The sequence below is a fragment of the Pezoporus wallicus genome, unplaced genomic scaffold (genome assembly GCF_028554395.1).
Source record: "Pezoporus wallicus isolate ANWC-B61680 ecotype Strahan unplaced genomic scaffold, APGP_CSIRO_Pwel_v1 contig_6464, whole genome shotgun sequence".
NCBI lineage: Eukaryota > Metazoa > Chordata > Aves > Psittaciformes > Psittacidae > Pezoporus > Pezoporus wallicus.
In genome coordinates, this window is record NW_026642130.1 from 5,181,599 (window position 1) to 5,200,155 (window position 18,557).

An 18,557-nucleotide genomic window follows, 5' to 3' on the forward strand; every position below is an offset into this window, starting at 1 on the left:
CCCAGTTCCATGCCTATGGGATAAGCCTACTTAGAGGTAGTACAGGGCTAGCCATGTAGCTACCACATTGCTGCTTTTAGCCCAGTTCTTTCCATTTCACCTTTGTGAACCTCCTCTTTAAGCTCTTAAGTGTCTATGGGGCAAGTTGTCTTTGAAATGACAGGTCACAGCTCTAAAAGCTCTAGATGATGCCCTGTCTAGGGGTAATACTGTAATAAATGCAATCTTTCTGGCAGCAGCAAGAGAGCAATTAAGGAATCCCTTCTTTCTAAGGATCCTTGCAAACATCGCTAGTTTCTGGCCAGAAACCTGGAAAAATATAGCCAAACCAGCCTGGGCAGTCAAGGAACTATCCTGCCCTGCAAGCCTTTCCCCACCATTCTGCCTCTGGTCTCCTTCTTCCACTGCCATGCTCCAGCTCTTCTTCCCCTACTTCCTTTCCCAGCTATTCTTCCCCGTTTGTGAACAAAGAGACTTAAGATAACAGTATTTCACTGAAAGGTAGAGAGGCAAGGGAAACAGGAAAGCAGATGATATAACAATAAACAACCATACATCCAAAGTACACAGAGAAATGGTCAGCTCTCCCTTTCTCTTTGCTTTACTGGGGGCCCCTAGGAAAGCTGGCTATTGCCTCCGTCCTGCAGTGTTGAACTGAGCTCAGTTCACTGGTCTCAAGCTTCAGGCTATGCATTTCTCCCAGGCAGCAGCCTCTCTGCTCTTGTGAGACATCACTTGGAGCACTGTGTGCAGTTCTGGTGTCCTCAACATAAAGAAGGACATGGAGCTCTTGGAGCAAGTCCAGGGGAGGGCCATCAGGATGATCAGGGGACTGGAGCACCTCCCATATGGAGACAAGCTGAGAAGGCTGGGGCTGTTCAGCCTGGAGAAGAGAAGGCTGCATGGAGACCTCCTAGCAGCCTTCCAGTATCTGAAGGGGGGCTATAGGGATGCTGGGGATGGACTCTTCATTAGGGACTGTAGTGACAGGACAAGGGGTAACGGGTTAAAACTTAAACAGGGGAAGTTTACATTGGATATAAGGAAGAAGTTCTTTCCTGTAAGGGTGGTGAGGCACTGGAATGGGTTGCCCAGGGAAGTTGTGAATGCTCCATCCCTGGCGGTGTTCAAGGCCAGGTTGGACAGAGCCTCAAGCAACATGGTCTGGTATGAGGTGCCCCTGCCCATTTTTAATGCACAGTATATAACAGCATTTGTGCTGAGCTGAGGTCTTAAAGTCATGGAGTGACAGGAATGTGACCCAGGAACAGGAGTGCTTGTGGACCTCCAGTTTTCCATTGCTGGGTTCAATTTGTATTCAAGCAAGAGTGGCAGAGGAGAGCCTCAGAGCAGAAGCATGGGGACGTGCGTTTCTGGCCGCATTGCCTGATGAATGACGTGGTGCCAGGCAAGGGACAAGCTGTTCCCCTGCTCATTATTGTTACCAGATGAGTGCGGGACTTTTACAACTGCTGGTTTGGGGTAATCAAATGCTGATTGCAACAGAGGGAGGAGGGCTGCGCTCCTCACCCCTCCTGTGGCCTGCACTAGGCAGGGAGGGCTGGCAGGCACAGCCCCCTGCCCTCTCCCGCAAGGCTTTGTTCCTAAGGGTGATGCGCAGCAGCCTGGACATGACTGTGGATCCCGATCCCACCCCCCCACGATGCCCTGCTCTGTCTGGGGTTATTGTGCGATGCCCAGAACAATATGTTGTGGTTAAGCATGCCTGGGAGAGCACTGGGAGGCTCCCTGCTCCCCTTGTCTCTGCTAGTGCTGGGGGGAGGCAGCTTTTAGCCATCTGGTAGCTGTGGGTTTGGTGGAGGTCCCACAGCAAGGGAGAAGGATCAGTCACCAGTCCTGTTCCTAGACAGGAAGGCCAGCGTTTGGCAGTGACTCAGCTCCAGATGCACTGTGTGTCTTGGGCACAGGGTGCCTTTGGGCACTGTAGGATCACAGGATGGCTCCTGTGGGAAGGAACTGCAGGAGGTCTCCAGCCCAACCTCCTGCTTGTGCAGGGCCAGCTCTGGGGTCAGACCAGGCTACTCAGTCAGGTCTTGGGAACCTCTGATGTTGGAGGCAGCACAGCCTCTCTGGCATCCTGGAGCAGTGCTGAACTGTCCTCGTACTGGGAATGTGTTTCCTCATATCCAGTCTGAACCTCCCTTGTTTCAGCTTATGTCTGTTGTCCTCCTCTCATGTGCCACTGTGTAGAGCCTGCCTTCATCATCCTCATCTTTCTTGCAAGTAGTGGAGGTCATTATCAGATCCCCACCAAAGCTCTCCCTTCCCCAACCCTGGACCCTCAGCCTCCCCTCCCATGCCATGTGCTCCAGTGCCATGACCATCTTGGTGGCCCTTCACTGGCCTCACTCCCATGTGTCCCTGTCTCTCTTGTATTAGGGGCTGAAACCCAGATGCTATATCCAGGCGTGCTGTCATCAGGGCTGAGCAGAGGGGAAGAATCCTCTCCCTTGAGCTGCTGTCAATGCTGTGACTAATGGAGCCCAAGGGGCTTTGGCCTTCTTTGCTGTAATGATGCACTGCTGGCTAATGGTCAACCAGGTGTCCACCAAGACCCTCAGGTCTTTCTGCTGGACTTGGTATTTGTCCTTGATGAAGTTCAAAAATACCCTTGAAGTATCAGGTGAAGGAGAGAGTGACCAGCCAGAAGATGCCTCATGGGCTTGCCCTAGTCAAATGGATTTTTACTCTGAAATGGTTTGAAAAGTTCCTTCCAGGCCCTACCTGTGTCTTAGGAAGTCTGCTTATTTGGGATGTTGGGATGGCTGGAAGCTCAGGCATTTGACGCAGCTTAGGCCCGTGAAATAACACATAACAGCAGAATTGTATCTCGCAAGGAAATCTACATCATCCAGTGCAGGGAGAGAACTTGTGCGAGCACTGAGGACATCATCCAGGACTTTTCCTGACAGTGCTTCATTGCAGACCCCTCAGAAGTCAGGGGCTTCTCTCTGGTGGCCACAGTACCGTCAAGTGGGAAGGGAGACTGTGTCCTCTCAGGCCTTGGGGGTCCATTTGGCTGCCTAGTGAGATATCCCTCAACACACATCATGTTTGTGCAGCCTTTCTGAGTAATCTGGGGCCACATGCTTGTGTGTGGCAAAGAGCTGGGCTTCTGGTGGTCTGGACTTCTCTGCCCTTGCTTGCTGGTTGATTCCCCTCATTATGCAGGGCTAAGCAGACCCTCAAAGCCAGTTTGGTGTGGGTTATGTTTGGCCCAGGATCTGTTAGTCATCTTCCTTTGCCATGTGCAAGTGTGTTTGGAAATGGTCATCACCTTTGGTTGAGCCAAGGCAGAATAACGTTCTTCTCCATTAATTACCCAAGGGATGACAGTGTCTTTAAAGGCCATATGAAATGAAACATGTAGGAAGAGACCATTTGTTTTCTGTGGATGAAGACAAAGACCCCCTTGGCTCCTTTGACAGGGATCTCCCATTCTTCCCCAGCTTACCACAGCAGCCGTGCAGGGTTTCACCCTCACCATAGAAAGGTCCCCCTCAGACCAGAGTATTTATTCCCAGGACTTCCCCACCCCAGGGCTGCTCATTCATCTCCCGCAGACAGAGCGGAGCCTGTCACAAGAGCAGATGCAGAGCGGGCAGAGCTCCCCATGAGATCCTTCACCACCAGAGATGATAAACAGATGGGGAAATCTGCTGGGAAATGCACTGACGTAAGAAGTAGGTGAGAGGCTGGAGCACTGTCCCCGGGGAGGTGGAAACATGCTGAGAAAGCTGGATGCAGAGACCAGCGCACAATGGCTCTTTGATTCTCCCAGACAGAGAGCTGCTAATGGACCATTTCCTCTCCCAGCCCTCCCTGCAGGTCGGAGATGTCTTGCCCTTGTGTTATCTCTCGCCCTGACTTCTCTCTGGGATTTCCTCTGACCCCCTTCAGCAAACTGCTGGGCTCCAGTCATCCCGGCCTAGCATCCCTCGTAGCATCCATCTGTCACCAGAGCTGCTATGGCTGGAGGCACTGCTCCGCAGAGGATAATAACCTACCACTGACACACGTGTGCGGAGCATAGCCCCATGGAGGAACCTCAGCATTCCCATCCAGAGGGAGGTGGGCTCAGGCACTTCTCCAGGCCCTGAGTCTGACCTGACAGCCCTCCTTGGAGGGGTTCTAACACCAGGGCTGCACCCCACTTCAGCAGTCCTTCTCAGAAAGACAAAGCAGTCCCTACAATTGCCATCTATGCAATTACGTGTGTTTTGCACAATATACCTCTTGCTTTCCCTCTGAAAATTAAATGGGAGTGGTCATCTTCCAGGAGAGCGGTGCCTCGCAGAGCAGCACACCCAAGAAATTCATCCCTGCGGCATCTGTGTGCTGAGCTGGTCTTTATTATTAAACTTTAATTACCAGGGATGAATTTTAATAGAGAAACTGTATAATTCCACTTTGCATCCCAGCCCCAAGGCGAGGTCACCAGCATAAGAGTCCCTAATGATGCGGTGAGGGTTTCTTTGGCTAATGAAACAAAAATTCTCACTGGATTTGGAAAAGCAGGAAACAATTTGCCCCAGGGGAAGGGGAGGCAGAAGGCTTCCAGAGATGCAAAGCTGCTGGGAGGCTCTGATGTCCAGACATATATTGCTGTTTGAAATGCTTAATAGTGAGCCACAGTACAAAGCCCTTTCTTTATTCATTTCTCTCCCTAGCACTTCACAGCATGCAATAACTTGGATTTATAAATTAAACATGCTCCTTGTTTTTATGTATCATCTACTTCATACTCTACAGTCCCATAACAGGATTTTTAATTGCCTGTTATAGAATCATGCATCGTCCTTGCAGTCTGGGAGCGTGAGTGTAACGATGAGTTCATTGGCTCATGTCAGTTCTAAATAGTGTATTTAAATCCTCACATTAACACGAGCAAGGAACATGAGCGGGAACATAGGAACATCCAATCGTAATAAAGGAGAATTGGTTTTTGTGTAAAAAAACCTGGGGAAAACCAGACCAGAAAACCAATCAGATTTCTTTTTCTTTCTTATCCACCCCAAAGCAAAAGGCATTGCAGTGTTTTAATTATTGCTGGGCTTATTTTCAATTTATGCATATCCAACAGCTTGAAACAGATTAGAGTCTAAAGAGGCTGAGGCAGGGGGCTAGAAGGCCCACTCCAAGGGTGGCCATACACCCGTGATCTGCTGTTTAAATTGGACCATCCAGCTCCAGCCCCCTGTCCGGCTTCATTCACTGCAAGAGCCGTGGCTGCTCTCCCCTGATCCTGTGCTCAGCAATGTTAAACCCACACAGTGAACACCGTGTGCTGCTCCAGACTCTGCACCCCAAAGCAGGTGTGCTGGGGTGAAAAAGGGACAGGAAAAGGCTGCTGGATGGTTAATAGGGATGGAGCAGCTGCCCTACTGCAATTTAATGTGATTTCCTTTTGCAACACTCGAATATCTGCTCTTTGTAAGAGTTGGCTGTATTATAGAGCTTTTATCACAGCTTGTCCTTCCTGACAAAATAAAGTTAAATCCTTTGACCTTTCTACTTTTTCATATCTTATTTTTTTTTAATTAATTAACGTCTTTTTCAAAGTGTATCCTAAGTAGGAGACTTAGTGCAGCCGAGAGCTTATCAGCATGGCAGAAAGGCAGCCTCTTCTGGCTTAAACACACAACAGTCCTGTTATTGCATCCTAGAAAGAGATTTGCTGCTTTCTGCTGGTGTTTTCCCAATGACAGATTTCTCATCCCCATCCTTTTGTGATTTGCCATACCTCCTCTCTTTCTTCTGTGCTGACACCTGATAAGAGCTCCCCAGTGGGAGCTGCACATTTGATATCATTCCTCTAAGAGACACAGTTTGTGCTGTTATTTATTGGATTTCATCTTGTTCGATTCAGGCTTTTTCTACAGTTTTTCGAGGTAATTTTGAATTCTTATCCAGTCCCCCTGGGTGCTTGTGTTCGGCACGGGATGCATATTTTAGACATGCATTCCCCAGGCTATCATTCAAGTCAGTAAGTATAAAATATTGAATAGAAGCTCCTTTATGCTCTATCCAGGAGGACACTGCTCAGAATCTCCTCCTTGCCTGGCTGAAAACCATCAGCAGTGACTCCAAGTGTCTTTTATTCAGTTGTTCCTTAATTTAAGAGAACTTGTGAGATGTCAGGTGGGACAATTCCAAAAGCTTTACCTAAATCGCAGCACTTTTCAGCTGCCCAAGAGAGAACCTCAGCTGAGCATTACTTTGGGTTAAACATTTTATTTCTGACAAATTCACCTTCTCTTCTTATCCCCATATTCTCCTCTGGCTTTGTATCAACTGTTTGTTTAATCATTTGTTCTGGAAGTTTTCCAAGGCTCAAAGTTAAGTTTTTAAGGTGTATAATTCCCACTCCTTAAAGAGAGATATTGTTCTTGCCTGTTTCTGCCCCTCAGGTCTTTTCGTAGCTCAGGGTGTCTGGGCGAAGCATCGCAATTGCTTTCTCTGCTCACCTCCACCTCTTTGAGTAACATGTAATTTAAGTGATTCAGCTGGTGACAAGGACCCTTTTTAGTGAACACAGCACTGGCCCTTTCTGAGTCATCCATTGGTTACTTTTTCCTCTTTCTTTTCCTTCTGACGTATTTATAGATCTTTCTATTGCCTTCCCACCCTTGTTAGCAGAAACTCATTCATGCCTTCTCACATGGTTTTGCAATAGGGCTGTTTTGGCTGCAAATACGTAATGAACTCCCACGGTTCCAGACTCCCTCTGCCCTGGGTTTGCAGCAGGACCACTGGTATTGGGGTCTGTGGTTGTGTTTTCTGTCTTCCTCCCTGCAGGATAAACCTCCCAGTGCCTTTAGGGCTCTCCCCTGCTGTGCCGACGCTCCTGCTTACCCAGGAGCTACACACGGCTTCCCCACGTGTGTTGAAATCAGCCAGTTCGGGTTCAGTGTCCCTCTGCCCTTGCTCTGGCCACTTCCTGTTTGTGAGAAGAATGAATTCTGCCACTCTGTGATCACTGTCCTAGAAATCGCTCTCCACTCCAGTTCCCAGCATCAACTCGTGGTCACAGTCCAGTCTATGTAGTTGTTTGTCCATCTGAGCTGAAACTTTATCCCCGGCAGCCTAGGGACCTGGTGGACTGTCTCTTCCTGTCTTGTTTCCAGTTATTGGTAATTAAAATAACATCTTTCACTCTGACTGTTCATGATAATTGGAAGAACATCTTCTACCTCCTCCTCACATCTCCTGCCATGGCCACATCCCAGGCTCAGCCGCATGTCCTCCCATCATGGCCTTCCTTTCCTCTGCTCTTCCCAGATTACCTCTGTAAGGACATAAGTAGGTTTCTGTGCTGTGAGTTCCTTGTGCATAATGTCACCATTGTGTCTGTGCCTTAGGAATTCACATTGTACTTATTTATTCCCTAGGCTCTTGGGGGATGTTGTAGAGACATTAATAGGTAGATGCTCTGTTGCCTTTTTCTCTTTGTCAGCTCTCCCTTAAACCAGCACAGTAATTTCTCAAAGAAAAGTGGATCCTCCCCCCGTCTCCCATATTTATGTACCTCTGCCCAGGGCAGGTGTTTCTCAGCCACCAGAATCTTCATCCCCAGCCAGAGCTGGCCAGGATGTCTCACACTGCTTGTCCCAATGACTGTGGAGGCTGAAGGTTGAATGCTCTTTGTCAGGGGTGAGGGCCACACACCTCCTGGCTTTGATGCCCCACTGGTGTCCAAGCCCACTGAGCACTCTTCACTTCCATTGCCCTCCGAAGAGCCCTGAGCACCTCCAAACCCCACCAGCACCAGGGTCTGTGGCTCACAGATTTCAACTTCCACCCAAACCAGCAGGTCAAGCCAACCTGCAATGCAAGCAAGAGATCCAGGATGGAGAAGCGGAGTACCTAAAATGAAAATTGGGTTCTGAGATTGGCAGCAAACAGTTCCAGAAAGTGTTATAAGTAACTGTGAGATGCTGCTGCAAATATTGCTGGCTGAAACAAGAGACTTGAGCACCTTTTCTCTGGTTTTGTTCTGCAGTCCAAGATTTTATTTACTGTTCATCACAAAATAGAGCCCTTCCTCCTTCCCCATTTTGTGTTGAACTAACAGTGCTATGTCTCTCCTGCCACTGCAGTATTAGAAAAAACTGGGTCATGCATACAATTCTGCAGAGGGAAACAAAAGGCCATTATGCCCCTGTTGAATCTCATATTTATGGATGCTGTGGCACATTATGGTAATTCTCGCTTGAATCCAGCATTTAATTCATAGCTAATAATTTGGTGGTGGCATTTTTACATGCAGATTTGGAGAGAGATTCATGACACAGTGGACAAGACAGTAAAATATGATTTACACATAAAACTGCTTCCAGACTTTCCAAGACGCCAGATTCCCACCTCCGCTTTGCCTTCTGGCTGTTCACACACTCCCTCATTTTGGAGGGTGCTGTTGATAACTAATTCTTTTCTCTTTCTGTATTCCGTCCCATTTTTAAAAGATACAGTGTGTCTGCATGTGGAACTGAGTGGTTGATGAATTTATTAGATGTGTAACGTCGACATCTGTGCCGTACTCATAGAGGGACAATTTCAGTAAGGTAGTAAATTGTGGAGGTGCAGAAACATGCTTGCATATACTTGTTTATGGGTTATACATGTCAGTTCTATAGATGTTCATGTACAAAGTGGTGAAACTAAACTCAACTTTGGCTTGATGAATAGGCTGAAATCACCAGGAGTGCAAACTGGTATAAATCTATTGGTTTCTGTCATATTTTAATGTTTCTTTGTGCTCCTCTGTACATTTAGCCGAGTATTGTCTCTTATACCTACACTCAGTAGCTCATCGCAGTAGATCAATCTCAGGGCAAAGAGATGAAAATCAAAGCCAAAAAAAAAAAACCTAGAAAACCATTTCTGTGTATGTGACTGAGAACAGAAGTGTTCCTGCTCTGCTGAGATCAGGATGTGACACAACAACTCCCCTCCAGCAAGGCCGAAGCAAAGACAGTGATGAAGCAAAACTCACTACCATTATCACCCTGGGATTATCAAGCATAATCCTGCAGGGTGAGATGAGGCCTCAGGGAATAAATGTTGCCTTCCAAGCATGTCTATTCCTGCATGCTGCTGTGTTTCTCTATCAAATCTGGGTTAACATATGGTCTAGGAAAGCAATGCTGCCGACCCCCCTCTAGTTTCCCCAGGCGCACACATAACTCTGCATCATTGCACATCATCTAAACATGAAATATCCGCTGCACTTTTTGTTTGTGTGTTTGGTCTTCAGATAAACGCTAGCTAAAGCTGTGGGTATGCACTTCCCCATAACAACATCTCCCAGTACTGCAGTGCCTATACAGGCCTTACCAAAGAAAGCTCTATTTCTCCTCATTGACACTCCAAATAAATGGTGTGAGTCAAGGCACTGGTAGGACTCGTGGAGTAATTAAGAGCACCAGCATCAGAGCTGACATTGCCCTACAGCATCCTGTTCAGAAGGATTTTAAGCAGCCTAAGCCCTGTGGCCTCAGGTGCAGGGCAGGTTTGCTCCTCATGACCTGGAAAGCAAAACAACAGAACAGCACTGGGAGCAGTAGTTACAGTGTTCCTGCTGCTGGAGAACCGTGGTAAACACATGCAGAATCCCTGCTGCCTCTCATTATACATGGGACTGAGGGATGCAGCCCCTTGGCAGTGCCAATGGGATCACCGGGGAGATGTATGGGGCTGCAGTGAGGGGCTGCAGTGAGGAGCTGCAGGAATGGCCAGCCCCTGCATATCCTACACTGGAGGGGAGAGAACAGTTTGGATCTGCTGCTGATAATAAAACATACCTCATAACAGGGTCATGCTGGCGCTGAAATAAGAATTTTGCCACTCTAATTTACAGGCTTTTTAGGCTTAGGCAAATGACTTGCTTCCCCTGTTCCCAGCCCACTTCTGCCCTGTTCCATCCTTGCTGGTTTTGCTCCTACCGTGCTGTAAATGCAAAGAAAGAAAAATGTGAGCTAGAAAAGAGTCAGGGTGAGGCACTCACACATTTCATTTTTATGGGCCTTTCACCATATTTCATCTGTCCTTCATTTAATATACCAGCGACGCTTATATATTCCTTGAAATGCCACCCAGTAAAGAAGACACATGAAGCAATAGCTTGACATAAAGAGTGAGGCATCCTCCAGTGGGACTGACTGGGAACGTGCAAGGCAGCCTGCAGGCACAGGCACCCATCCCTCTGTGCCAAGCCATCCCCAGTACCTTCTGGGCTGCGGTGGTGGGGTGCACCAGCTCTGTGCTGCAGATCAAAGTGGCTCCTGCTCTTCAGTTTTGACTTATGTGATCTGGCTGCCACTTGCAAGCAAAGCTGATGTCCGGAAAGCAGTGAACAGTTTTGCATGGAGGTGCTCCCCCACCCTCTCCAGTTCTGCTTTAATGCCTTGAAATTTCTAGGAAGCTGCAGTCAGACAGAGGAGACAATAATAATAACAATAATAATAGTAACCCCCCCCCCCCATGGCAGGAGGGTTGGAACTAGATGATCTTAAGGTCCTTTCCAACCCTAACTATTCTATGATTCTGTGATTCTAATAATAATAATACTGCTGAAGGCAGTTAGTGCTTAGATGAAGATAGCTCCTTGAGTCTGGGAAGCACCGTGGGCCAGGCACACCCAGACAACAGGAACCTGGACAGGCTGGTGAATGATTTTATCCTTCAGACACAGAAGCTTTGGGCTAATATCCTTCACTGAGGAAGTGCTGTTTATAGCCTTAAAGTGGATGATAACTGTTCACAGCATGGTCTCTGCTGTGAACAAAACATCTCTGCAATGGTAGCTGACAAGTTCAGTACAGACAGACAGGACAACCCTTCTTATCCCTTATACTGTGTATGGCTTTAGACCTTCCAGAAGCATACATTTGGTCTGGACACAACCCTGGTGCTGTCTAGCTCCGGGCTCAAATCCAGCTCTGGAGCTGACCTGTTTCATGCTCATGGCCAAATCCCTGCCATGGGGATAATCTTGTCTGATGCCAGTCTCCACAGGGAGTGTGGAGGCTTCATTAGTTGATGTTTAGGAAAAGCTTTGAGCAGGAAAAGTGTATTCAGCGTTAAAAATGAATGAGCATCAGTAATGCCAAAAATGTGTGTGATAGAAGGAGAGAAAGACAATATTGGAGAACAAAATGCTCAGAGATCAAAGAGCTGGCCCAGGCAGAGCAACAGCTTTGCTAGTGCCCAGGTTGGGGGCATGGCTGTAGCACTGGCTGTGGCACAGTGTCCTTTGGGGACCAGTGGCCCAACTGGCTTGTCCCACCTTGCCCTGGAACATAAAGCAGTGGAAAACCCTCAGTATTCTCCTAGGGAGTAGCAAGCAAGTACCTTCTTTGGGTACCCAAGCAGGTCAGCATGGAGATCTTACCACAGGGAGCCACAGCTCTCTGGGTTTTCCTTGTGTTTGTGGTGACATTAGGCTTTGCCATCAAGAGATGGGTGTGAAAAGACATGGAAAGAAGGATGTTTCCTACAGCTGAGAACCTGAAGGCAGATGTGGCTGAGGAGGCAAGCCTGGTGACTCACATGGTTTCCCTACTGCTCTTCAGGCTCTCTCTCACACCACAGGGAACCCGCTGGCAACCCAGTCCAGAGCACTCCTCCGTGGAGCTCCTCCTGTCCCTCTGAGGCAGCTCAGCCCTTGTCCAGAGGGGACACACAGGCTCTCTCTGCAACTTCAGCAGAATTCCCAAAAGCTTGGGTGGGAAAGGACCTTATAACCCTTCTCTTCCCAGCCCTCCAGCAAAAAAACAGTTTTGATCTCTTATGTATTACTACTTTGTGTCCCTTGTGATGTGGTTGTGTGCGAGGGAAGGACATGTCCTTTGGTCGCAGCAGCCAGGTGAAGGTATGGCTCTCATGGACACATGCTAAACGTACTCTGTGCCTCGTGCTCCTGGGGAAATGAGGACACTTCCTACTCTCTCCCTGAGGAGCACAGCTGAACCGCTTGCAGTGAAAGTACTGCCAAGCTTCCCAGATGAACCACATGTCACTTCCCACATCTCGGGAGTAGCAGCTCTGACGTGAAGCTAACAAGTGCTGCCAGCATGCCAGGAGCATGCCATTCCAAACCGAATCCTAGCTCTGAGCCCCTTTGAAGCAGTGACTCACCATTACTGTAGAGCGAACTACATGAGACCCAAGGCAATTATAGTTGGGAACAGGAGAAACTTTGGAGCAAATCCTTGGACCCATGTTTCACATGGCACTGGGTCCCACAGCAGCAGGATCTGCAGAAGATTCCGACTGTAGAATCCAAGCAGGATTGAGCACAAGGTGCAGCAGGACAACAAGGTTGTGCTGTAATCAGAATTTCTGCTCAAAAGCAGCTTTCCTGCTAACAGCACTGGGTGCAGCCTTATACAACCATAGCTTTGCCAGCCAGCCCACTCCTTGTCAAAGGGGAGTGGAAGGAAGGGGAAAGGAATGAAAACTGTTTATCATTTCTCAAGTAAGGGAGAGAGATTCAGAGGATGGGCACTGGCCATGGGGCTTCAAAGACACGTCTTCAGGTTTCTTTTTTATGATAAACACCATGTGTGACCCTTGACAGATCATAAACTTATATTCTGTTGGCACATCTAGTTTGATTTCTTGTTTGACACTGAATTATAACATGTAACCAGCTCCTTCTGTTCAGTTCAACAGCTTGTGTTTGACTAAAGCACAGATTTCCCATCTGTTCTTCAGCCTCAGTCCTTTTTGCTGCAACATCACACTGTGAGCTGGTACAGATGATCCCCCTAAACCCCTCAAATTCTTTTTGAGATACATTGAGTCTCCATGCTATAGGCATTGCTTGTGTTCTTTCCCCGCTATATCCCATCGCATGGAGTGCTATTCATCCTACACTGTTGGAAGAGAATCAAGCCCCAGTACAACTGCTCTGTCACTGCAGTTACTGATTATCCCACCAATCCTCCTGCGATCCCCAGCTTTTTACCAGCAATGTTCTTTGGTTTTGCCCTCATCCTAGTGGCAGAGTTGAACAGTGCAGGAATTAGCAGCTCTCTCTCCAGTTCCCAGTTAAGGGAACCAAGTATTCTGTTTTGCTTGGAGCTATCTACACCATTTCAGGCTAACTTGGTGTTGCACAGGTCATTCCTTATGTCAAGCCTGGGTTATCCTATACCCTGAGAGGCTCTGACATGTAGGCTACTGCCCTATAGCTGCCATTCCATGGGAAGACCTCAAGAAAAGCCCTTTTTTTCTGGAAGGGAAGGAAGCTGCTGGGAGCAATGCAATAGAAGAATATGGAAAGTCTTGGGCTTTGTCTTAGTGTAAGACCTTGTTGTTCTCTCCTACAACCTTGCTTCTTGGTGCTCCAGAAAATTGGCACAGTGTTCCATAAATCCAGTACAGTGATCCCTCCATGTCTCAGCAACTTGAGACATGACAGTGGGGAGCTAAGAGGGCTCACAATGCCAGAGCAGACCAGGAAGCCCAATTTCCTTAATTTGCGGAATTATTTTCATGAGGAATTGGAAGGAAACCTCGAACAACATTAGTGAAACCAGAATAGTGCAGTTTTGTTTTGGAAACACAGACATTTTTTAAGACAAATCTGGCTTCCAAGATACATGGCAGCATTTGGATAAAAGTAAGCAGACTCCAGGGACTTCAGGGCTGCTCAGAGAGGGGGAGCTGCCAGGACAGGTCATGGCAGATGTCTGTATTCAATACAATAGGTATGTGGAAACTTGTTACTGATTGCTGGGGTTTGTTATCTTATTAAAGAAAGCCTTCCCTTGCTGCTGAGGGTGTCTCTAGATGTGCCTTGTTCTGACCATCCAACACGTGTGCAGGAGTTACATGAGCACAGACCCAAAATCCAGCTCTCGCACTGCATGCCACCAGCCCTGCCTCTGCTCATTGTTTAAGGTATCCCAATGCTAATTTGGGGCTGGAGGCTACTGCCAGGAGTAAATGTCACTGGTTAACAGGGACAGGGGTTTTACTGCTGAGAAAAGCAGCTCCAAATGCCCTTGATGTCTCCATACTGGAACTTAAAATCGCAGCCATGCATAGCTGTGCTGGTGCTGCTTAGTGATGAAGGAGCTGCTGCTTTGTACCATCAGGCTGATGTGTTGATGATGCTCAAGGAGGGAGATGTTTTAAGGAAAGTGGAGGCTCAGCTGAGCTTCTGATTACAGATTTCAGCCCTTGAGTGATAACGCAGTCAGGGTTCTGAGACAAATCGCTATGTCAAGGTTTTTAGACACAGACCATTATCCTTTAGGGCTGCTTTGAAACACCTCTTGGGGGCTAATAAAGATCATAATTCTGAAGTGGTGGAACCCATTGCACAGCAGGGCAAAGCTGTTAATAGGTTAAAGCTTCATCATAAACACATTGTTCATTTAAAAATGGCTAAGAAGCTTTGCCATCTACAGGTCAGCCCAGCCTAGGATACTTTCGGGATGACTTTGGATGCCACCCCAGGCCTGAATGCTGAGAGCAAGACTCCTTTGTGCTGCCATGAGTTGTGATGGCATCCTTAGGCAATGGATCCTCCAAAGATTCTAGTCCCCCAGGTTGGCCCTTTACATAGAATCATAGAATCACCTAGGTTGGAAAAGAGCTTTAAGCTCAAATCCACTCTTTACCCCATCACTGCCAAGTCCACCACTAAACCTGTCACTGAGGGCCTTATCCAGGTTTTTTTAACACTTCTGGGAACTGTGACTTCACCACTTTCCTGGGAAGCCTGTCCCAATGCCTGATCACCTTCTCTGTGAAGAAACTTTTCCTAATATCCAGTCTAAACCTCCCCTGCCACAGCTTGAGGCCATTGTGGCATCAAGCATCATCCTTGAGCAACCTTCACCCTGTCTTATCCTGCCCAAACTGATGAGTAATGATGAAACCCAGCAAGGAGCCCAGTTTCTGTTTGCTGTTATTTTCAGTCAACAAGGCTGAGCCAGGGGAGAAGGGCCCCGGTGCAGGTTTTGGTCCTGGTGTCAGTCTGGAGCCTGTAAAGGCAAAACAGTGATTTGCAGCTCAGCTCATTGGGAAGGAGACAGGAACCGGAGAAAAGGAGTGACTGGAGGACATGTGGAAAGACAGCTGAGGAGATGGACAGGGAAGGAGCAACTGCTGTTCTTTCCTAAGGCTATTGTCCACTAAAGCACTGCCCTAGCACTCTGCAGTGCTCTCCTGGTTGAGTCACAGGGCTGCTGAGCCCTGCCTTATACCTCCTACACAGCCTGACTGAATGGTGCAAGGATGTCTCCTTGCCTGTACTCAGACATGAAGAAGTGAGGCATGGAAAGGTCTGCAGGGTGCTGACAACCCTGAGCAGCCCTGCAGCAGCAGGTTGCATGTGCCTTGGGCAGCCCTTTCAGAGCTATGGGGCTGCTCCAGAGATGCTGGGGCCTTTTGCAAATTGTGTGGTGAAAGCTAGAAACCTGAGCAGCCACTGAAGCCACCTAGTGATTGCTGACATAGGTGACTTGACAAAGAGGTGACTTCAGTTAGGGGTCGGACTTCCAGGGACATATCCTGCAATCTGGGCTCTTGCGACACAGAAGCTCTGCTATATCCAGCCATGATGCCTGACTTGTGACTCCCCACTGTGACCATGCCTCCTGCAAGAAGAGCTGGTGGGACAGAAGGGAAGGCACCTGGTGCCTTTCTTACTCTAGTCCACAGCATTTCCACCAAACTGGTCTGTGAAGGTGTGTTTGCACTAGGAAGCCTGTACTGCAGCCCTGGCCCAGCCACGGTGTGGACACATGTTCTGCATGGTCAGATCCATCTGGGGATCTGTAGTTGAGTGAGGACATGGGACTGGGTTAAAAGCAGGGCAAGGACTCTGTGGATGGATGCAGACATCTTTGTGAATGCATGTGAACTGGAGCTTTTTACGTTTCCCTTCCACATTGTGCTACACAGTGCCTGTGAGACATCCCCAGGGGAAACTGACCCTGCTGAATGCTGGGCTGCGTTGGGCAGGTGGGAATAAGCAAAGTGTGCTTTTTTCTGTGTGTTGGGTGGGCTCTGCCAGCTTCCCTGAAGGAATGGCTTTCAGCCAGGAAATCACTGTCTGGCCAAATGAGCATGCTCTTGCCCTGATTTGCCTGGAATTTGGCAAGGGAGCCAAAACTCAGCATTGCTGCTGCTGAAAGGAGGTTGTAGTGGGGCGGGTGTTGGCTTCTTCTCCCAAGTAGGAAGTGCTAGGATGAGATGTCCTCAAGTTATACCAGGGCAGGTTTAGATTTGATATTAGGAAATATGTCTTCACTGAAAGCGTTGTGAAGCATTGGAACAGGCTGCCTAGGGAAGTGGGTGGAGTCACCATCCCACATGTAGATGAGGTGATTAGGGTCATGGTTTCGTGGTGGACTTGGCAGTGCTGGGTTAACTGTTGGACTTGATGACCTTAAAGGTCTTTTAGAACCTAAACAATTACATGATTCTTATTTTAGAGAACAAGCCCATCTTTTTAGGTATCAGGTAAAGCTGTAACCCCTTTTGCCCATCCTGGATGTTACTGTGTTGGTAATGATCTGTTTACATGAAAAAATTTTGACACCCATGACAAATCTTCCTAATATCTCCATAGCAATCTGCTGCAAAGGGCTCTAGCTGGAAAGGATGCACCTTTTTTTGTGACTGTTCCAAGCCCGTGTTACTCAAATTTGCATAAGTGCTTTTTAAATTGGCTTGCATCCCCAACCTAAATGTATTATCTATAAAATGCAATGCTTGACTGTGCATGGCCAGTAAAATTGAGTTGCCAGATAGAAATAAATGTCAAGCAGATTGGACCTCGAGGGACTTCCAGCATCAGGTATGGAAAAATATGATAAAATACTATTATGAGTTGTATCTTCTGTAGTATGTTAGATGGCAGCTGCTGATTTAACCTATTCAGTGCCAGAGAGTGCACTTCAGCTAACAGCTGTATCTTTGTTGGAGCAAGTCCAGAGGAGGGCCACGAGGATGATCAGGGGACTGGAGCATCTCCCGTATGAAGACAGGCTGAGAAAGTTGGGTCTGTTCAGCCTGGAGAAGAGAAGGCTGCGTGGAGACCTCCTAGCAGCCTTCCAGTATCTGAAGGAGGCCTATAGGTATGCTGGGGAGGGACTCTTCATTAGAGACTGTAGTGACAGGACAAGGGGTAATGGGCTAAAACTTAAACAGGAAAAGTTTAGATTGGATATAAGGAAGAAGTTCTTTACTGTAAGGGTGGTGAGGCACTGGAATGGGTTGCCCAGGGAAGTTGTGAATGCTCCATCCCTGGCGGTGTTCAAGGCCAGGCTGGACAGGGCTTTGAACAATCTAATCTAGTGTGAGGCACCTCTACTCACGGCAGGGGTGTGGAACTAGATGGTCTTAAGGTCCTTTCCAATCAAAACCACTGTGTGGTTCTATGATTCTATCTCCAATGCTGGCAGAGACATGATGCAGCATAGTAAATACATGTGAAGTATCTCAATGCTGCAGGCAGGAGGACAGTGCTGCAGTGCTGCCTGCACAGGCCCACTGCAGCTGCAGGAACTGTCACACTGATGTGCTCACCCAGCTAATATTATCGGCGTTCATCCAAATACATCATAGCGCAGCTGCGATGGGATGTGAGTGAATGACTGTGCTTATCATGGGCTGGACCTCCAGGGAGAACAGTATGGGATGAATGGACATCTGTAATGAAAAGAACAAGGTCAGGGTGGGAAAGATGTCAGAAAGAACAAGGGTTAGACAAAACCCGTGGTGGTTTGCAGGTTTTGAGGCAGGAAGCAGGAACTGCGGAAGGGCGCACAGCCAGGCTCCCTCATCTCCACCACGCAACTCCAAGGCTTGCAGAGCCACCTACTGACTAAACGATGGAGGACAAGGAATTGTTACCCCCTAATGTGCAGGTTTTTCCAATTTGGTCCAAGCGATTGAGAGGTTACGTGAAGAACGCCCGTGTGCGGTGTGGCCGGTATAGCCTGGCTCCTGCACACAACACAGGAATGTTTTGCCCAGTGCGGTGCAAGGGGGAAGGAAGAGTGTTGCTTGCTCATTAGAATATGCAGAAAAGGTGAAATGTGAGCATGACACTCCTGACACAAAAGCTGTCCCTGTGGCACAGAGCAGACATCAGACCCCTTTTCCCTGACACTGACATATCTGCAATTCCATGGACAGGGCTGTATGTAAAACACAAATGAAATATTTCAGTTCTGTATTTGTTCAGTGCAAATATGAGATCCCTGATAGGAATGACCAGATGCTACGTAGTACCTAAATAATGAACATAAATTCCCTCTAAAAAAGCAACCACGTGAAATGTGGCATGCCGCATACCCCCAAAAAGAGCCTTATCTCTGCCCATCACATTGAAATGCGCCATCATTATGTGTGCTTACTTTGCATTTCAAGACCAACATGTAATGTTTACTCACTTAAAACTTTTTATTTGTTTGGGTTTAGTTTGTGGGTTTATGGTCCCTTATCAAGCCTGGGCTGAAACATGCCTCTGCAGCATCTTGGTTAAGCAGCTGTCACTTGAGTGCCTTACC

General features: G+C 47.9%; 1 long non-coding RNA gene across 2 annotated transcripts in view; it reads left to right on the forward strand.

Moving 5' to 3' along the window:
* The first annotated feature begins 3,438 nt into the window (after positions 1-3,438).
* The window catches only part of LOC130609099 (uncharacterized), a 35,885-nt gene continuing 20,766 nt past the window's right edge, over positions 3,439-18,557 (forward strand). Inside the window, exon 1 of one of the 2 annotated variants that reach the window (XR_008974716.1) lies at positions 3,439-3,849. This is a non-coding gene — a long non-coding RNA (uncharacterized LOC130609099). The remainder of the gene's footprint in view (positions 3,850-18,557) is intronic. The other variant, XR_008974715.1, reaches the window with a different exon arrangement.